This window comes from Rana temporaria, chromosome 3, assembly GCF_905171775.1.
Source record: "Rana temporaria chromosome 3, aRanTem1.1, whole genome shotgun sequence".
NCBI lineage: Eukaryota > Metazoa > Chordata > Amphibia > Anura > Ranidae > Rana > Rana temporaria.
The window spans coordinates 345,722,505-345,729,181 of record NC_053491.1 but is presented as its reverse complement, the minus strand read 5'-3'; positions in this window follow the sequence as shown (position 1 = coordinate 345,729,181).

Sequence of the window (6,677 nt, the reverse complement as noted above, 5' to 3'; positions counted from 1 at the left end):
CACAACGACGTGCTGAAAAAACGAAGTTCAATGCTTCCAAGCATGTGTCGACTTGATTCTGAGCATGCGTGGATTTTTAACCGATGGTTGTGCGTACTAACGATCGTTTTTTTCCCATCGGTTAGCAATCCATCGGTTAAAATTTAAAACAAGTTGGCTTTTTTTTAACCGAAGGTTAAATAACCTATGGGGCCTACACACGATCGGTTTGGACCGATGAAAACGGTCCATCAGACCATTATCCTCTGGTTAATCGATCGTGTGTACGAGGCCTTAGTGCATATGGGTAAAACATTGTCTGGCTCTAAAGTATTTGTTCTTGATAGACCACGTTGGCACTTAAAGCGGGAGTTCACCCATTTGTAAAAAAAAAAAAATTCTCCCCTTAGCTTCCTGCTCGTTCGGTCTAGGGGAATCGGCTATTTGTATTAAAATATGAGCAGTACTTACACGTTTTCGAGCTGCATCTTCTTCCATCGCTTCCGGGTATGGGTCTTCGGGAGCGGGCGTTCCTTCTTGATTGACAGCCTTCCGAGAGGCTTCCGACGGTCGCATCCATCGCGTCACTCGTAGCCGAAAGAAGCCGAACGTCGGTGCGGCTCTATACTGCGCCTGCGCACCGACGTTCGGCTTCTTTCGGAAAATCGTGACGCGATGGATGCGACCGTCGGAAGCCTCTCGGAAGCCTGTCAATCAAGAAGGAACGCCCATTCCCGAAGCCCATACCCGGAAGCGACGGAGAGGATGCATCTCGTAAACGGGTAAGTACTGCACATATTTTAAAATAAATAGCCGATTCCCCTAGTAAAAAAGAGCAGGAATCTAAGGGGGAAAAGTGCCCTCTAAGGGTGAACCCCCGCTTTAAGATGAATAAACGGATCACTAAGCTTCAACCTCTTGAATGCAAAAAGAATACTAACTGCGGAAGCTTCCTACCAGTACCACCTTTAAAACATCTCCCGATGCCACGTACACAGAAGCAGTTTTCCCTTCGGAAAAAAAACAATGGTTTTCCCAACGGAATTCCTCTCAAGTCTGCCTTGCATATATACGGTCACACAAAAGTCCGGTGAACTTTTGACTGCCAAGAACGAAGTGATGTAAAAAACTACGACGAGCCGACAAAATTAAGTTCTATGCTTCCAAGCATGCGTCAAATTGTTTTTGAGCATGCATGTTTTTTTTCCCATCGGAAAAGCATACAGACAAACGGTTTTCCCGCTAGGATTTGTTCCTGACGGAAAAAAAGCGATCATGCTCTCTTTTCCTGTGGGAAAAAGTCAGATGGAGCATACACACGGTCGGGATTCCCGACTAAAAGCTCTCATCTGAGTTTTTCCGACGGGAAAACAAGTCATGTGTACGGGGCATAAGAGCTTTCAAATCTATATGTCTGTCCAAATACTGCCTCAACCTGGAGATTTCTATTCTTATATTTTATCTGGAACCTTTCAAACCCAGAGGTAGAAAGCCATTCCTACCCATGGCAATACAGGAGTCAATACATGAGTGTTTTCTTGGAGTGGTTAAATTTGCTCTAAAGCACCATGACATGTCTTCAAATTTTACAGATTTTTTTTAAAAGAAAATAAATTAATGCTACTTCTAAAATTAAAAATGTAATTAATTAAAAATTAAATTAATGAAAAGTAGATGATTACTAATGAAAAGCAATTACAGACTAGAAAGCACCATAAAAAAGGTCTGGTGTGAATATTCCTTAGGGCAAACTGAAAATAAGTCATTTTGATTTATTTATTGCAGTATATTGTAAAAAACGCACAAATCAGGTTACACGGGGTCATAGGAATCCTGGTCAGAGCTTTGATCTAAATGACCACATTTTGTTTTGTCTGGCTTACCTGTTTTCCGGAAAATGGCTCAGGTTTCCTCCAATCCTGAACCTATATGATTATACAAGGGTTTACAAGTAAAAATATTCTTAGTAACAACACAGGAATAGGCAATAAGGACTCAATGTTGCAACTTTACTCCAGCATGTTTAAAAGAATCCTCCACTTTCAACTCCCAAGGCTCAGATCCCAGCACAGGAAGTCTCCTGTCAAAAGTAACTTATTTGTGACTCTCTTTATTAGATCAGGTGACTTGTAAAATATACTTATAAGTTATAAGACACTACACTTCGTAGGCCTCATTTCCATGGACGTTTAAAAAAACGGGCTGTAAAGCTAATACAGACGCCAGGAAAAAAGCAGCGTTTTTAACGCGATTTTTTCCGCGATTTGCATTGAATTCAATGCAGGTTTTGCCGCGCTAGTTTTTAGCTGCGTTTTTTCTGTTTATATTCAAAATCAATGGTTCCCTATGGGCAGTGGTGTATTTAGGTTTCGTTCTGCCCTAGGCCTGACTAAACTCGCGCACCCCCTAATTAAAATATGAGCCACCCCTTCCTGTCAAGGCCACGCCCCTTTCTATTTAAGACCCATCCTGAAATTTTTGAGTGGGGACACTAGTTCTTAGGGCCTGGGGGGGGGGGGGGGATGGATTCCCTTAATTTGTATAGATTTCCTCATAGATTTCCTCTCACTTCTTGTTTGGCTATGGGGCAGGAAATGAAGGGAAATCTCTGCAATGGGACAGGGATGGTAAAAAATAAACTGACAGGGGCTATAACCCTCCCTTACTCTATCCAAAATGAAAAAAAAAAAGCGTTGCCTAAATTTCTACTTTAAGCATACATTTCTGATAATTTTATGGAGAGGACTAAGAGGATATAGCCATGCCAATGGTGCAGCAGAAAACATATAGCACAGTGAGGAAGGCTTGTGGTCCAGGATGATAGGACAGTCAAAATTAGAAGCAGCTTGTGTTACACTAACAGTGTAGCGCAAGCCGGCAGGGACTCTTTCCGTGCTGCCCCCCTGCAAAGTGCTGCCCTAGGCCTGGGCCTTGTTGGCCTAGGCCAGGATACAGCCTTGCCTATGGGAGCCCATTGATTTGAATAGAGGTCACACCAGAAGTCGGATCAAGATGATCTGACTTGCGGGGCGACTGGTGTGCAGAGAATCTTGAAGGGGAACCCTGCGCAAATGAAAAAAAATGTGCGTGAAGTTTCCCCCCAGGATGATACCAGACCCTTCTGGTATGGATTTTAAGGGGAACACCTACGCCAGAAAAAATGGCGTAGGGGTTCCACCAAAATCCATACCAGACCCTTATCAGAGCATGCCGCCCGGCCGGTCAGGAATGGGGGTGGGGACGAGCGAGTGCCCCCCCCTCCTGAGCCGTACCAGGCCGCATGCCCTCAACAAAGCACCTTGTCCCCATGTTGATGGGGACAAGGGTCTCTTCCCGACAACCCTGGACGTTGGTTGTCGGGGTCTGCGGGCGGGGGCTTATCAAAATCTGGGAGCCCCCTTTAATACGTGAATGAGTATAGGGTACATCATACCCCTACCCATTCACCGGGAGGAAAAGTGTCAATAAAATAAAAACACAACACAGGTTTTTAAAATAATTTATTAGCCAGCTCAGGGGGTCTTCTCCTGCCTTCGGGCATCTTCTCCGCTCTCCCCGGTACTTCTCCCGCTCTCCGGTGCCTTCTTTGGGGCTGGTTGCTGCTATCTTCTTGCAGCTCTTTTACTAGCAGCTGCCAGCCCGCTCCGGTCTTCCTCGTCGCCTTCTGTATTCTTCTTCCGATGTTGCCACAACGCTCCTTCCTGCTGTAATGGCGGGTCTGCGGTGCGCAATGATTTATATAGGCCTCTTATGACGTCACAGTCCCATCATGCTCCGGGTGGTGACAAAGCACCCATCCCCCCATGTTTTTTTGGCGTAGGTGTTCCCCTTAAAATCCATACCAGACCGAAGGGTCTGGTATCATCCTGGGGGGGAACCTCACGCAAGTTTTTTTTTAATTTGCGTGGGGTTCCCCTTCAAGATTCTCTGCACACCAGTCGCCCCGCAAGTCGGATGATCTTGATCCGACTTCTGGTGCGACCTCTATTCAAATCAATGGGCTCCCATAGGGAACCATTGATTTTGAATAGAGAAAGAATTGCAGGACGGGGCAGCGTTAAGCCTCGTTAAATCACTTTTGCCAGCGTCTGACATCTTTACAGCTCTAACGCCGAAGCTTCAGAAGGCACTGGTCCTGGGTTTTTTTGCAGCTTAAAAACGGCTCAGCCATCTACAGCTCAAAAACGTCATGGTGGGCATGAAACCATAGACTAACATGGAGAGACGTTTTTAAGCTGCAAAAAAACACTCAGAAAAGTGGCTGTAAAAACGTCCGTGGAAATGAAGCCTTAGGGCCCTTTCACACTAGCGGACTGTATGTCCGCATTTTCATCCGTCCGTTTGCGGATGAAAACGGGACAAAACGGGAGAGCGGAGGAAACACAGGGCGGTCCCTGCACAGTGTGCGGGGACCGCCCTGTCAGCTGCCAGCTCAGCGGGGATTTTACGGAGGATCCCCGCTGAGCAAAGCGGACACACGCAGCGGATCATTACTGATCCGCTCCGTGTGAAAGGGCCCTTATACTGGGAGCTGATTACTGGTATCTGCAACGGTCACTTGCAGAAGAGAGCAGAAGCACTGTAACTAAATGCTGGGCCTGCTTCCCTCTTCCTACACTTGTGCAGTAGAACCACGTAGACTTCTATAGAGTTGGGAGACAGGTCAGTGGGCATTGAGTAGTAGAAGACACAACGGGCACAAGTAAACATTGTTACAGAATTTCGGTGGACTTGGTGCCAGAGCTGTGTGAGTATACAGCGGAAGAGGGGGTAAGTGCAGTGGTATATTTGGGTTTTCTGCTGCCCTAGGCAAGACTAAAATCAGATGCCCCCCAAATCTAAATTTGTCCCACCCCAGCCATGGTACAGGGAGACATAATTTGTCCAAGTGCCAAATATGTGGTCAATGGGGCAGAGGATGGGGTCAGCAGGGCATTGAATGAGGCTGCACTGGTGGGCACTGATAGGCAACACTGATTGGCAGCACTGATGGCCACTGATAGGTGGCATTGATGGGCACTGTTGAGGCTGCACTTATAATCAGGATACTGATGATCAGTGCCCTGATTTTAAGTGTAGATGTCCCCTAAAACACTGGCCAGTTACTGGCTCTCTCCTCTCCTCATGCTGTGACATTGTGAGGAAAGGAAAGTGTGTTTACATTGTGATCAGCTGTGATTGGACACAGCTAATTACGTAGTACAGAGCTGCTGTGATTGACTCTTTACCCCGAATTGTGATCTGCTGTGTCCTTTAGACACAGTGATCACAGAGAGTGGCAGGTGCACTCCCCAGCAAGCGCTTGGGGGCGTGGTTCTGTGAGGACGTTAATAGATGCCCTCCCAGAACTGAACAACCGCAATGTAGCTGACGTTCGGCTATAGCGTGGTCGCTTGGAGCCAGTGCCGCCCCCCCTGAAAAATGCCACCCAAGGCAAACGCCTTGTTTGCCCTGGGGTAGAAGGGTTTTATCAGCACAGTGGGAGCAAGGGAAAGGGTGAGGAAACATTTAAAAAATGCATGATAAGGCAATTATATATGTGTTTTTCAATATATTGCATGGTGCTTCTTTAAACAAAAAAATTGGGCAACGTATTAAATTCTTCTATAATTTATACCCCGATCAATCATAATTTTATGACCACTGACAGGTAAATATACTGTATATATGTGTGTGTATACAGTTTATTGCTAAGTCTACTGTATAACTCGCTAATTTCCTTTTATAGGGCTTTTTTACCTTCCTTAACCACTTCCCGACCGCTGCATGTATATGTACGTCCACAGAATGGCACGTACAGGCAGATGGGCGTACAGGTACGTCCCCGCCTTTCTGCGGGTCCGATCGGGACCCCCCGCTACATGCGGCGGTCGGATACCCACGGGGAGCAATCCGGGACGACGGCGCGGCTATTCGTTTATAGCCGCTCCGTCGCGATCGCTCCCCGGAGTTGAAGAACGGGGAGAGCCGTATGTAAACACGGCTTCCCCGTGCTTCACTGTGGTGGCTGCATCGATCGAGTCATCCCTTTTATAGGGAGACTCGATCGATGACGTCAGTCCTACAGTCACACCCCCCTACAGTTGTAAACACACACTAGGTGAACACTAACTCCTACAGCGCCACCTGTGGTTAACTCCCAGACTGCAACTGTCATTTTCACAATAAACAATGCAATTTAAATGCATTTTTTGCTGTGAAAATGACAATGGTCCCAAAAATGTGTCAAAATTGTCCGAAGTGTCCGCCATAATGTCGCAGTCACGAAAAAAATTGCTGATCGCCGCCATTAGTAGTAAAAAAAAAAAAATTATAAAAATGCAATAAAACTATCCCCTATTTTGTAAACGCTATAAATTTTGCGCAAACCAATCGATAAACGCTTATTGCGATTTTTTTTACCAAAAATAGGTAAAAGAATACGTATCGCCCTAAACTGAGGATAACATTTTTTTATATATGTTTTTGGGGGATATTTATTATAGCAAAAAGTAAAAAATATTGAATTTTTTTCAAAATTGTCGCTCTATTTTTGTTTATAGAGCAAAAAATAAAAACCGCAGAGGTGATCAAATACCACCAAAAGAAAGCTCTATTTGTGGGAAAAAAAGGACGCCAATTTTGTTTGGGAGCCACGTCGCACGACCGCGCAATTGTCTGTTAAAGCGGCGCATGGCCGAATCGCAAAACCTGGCCTG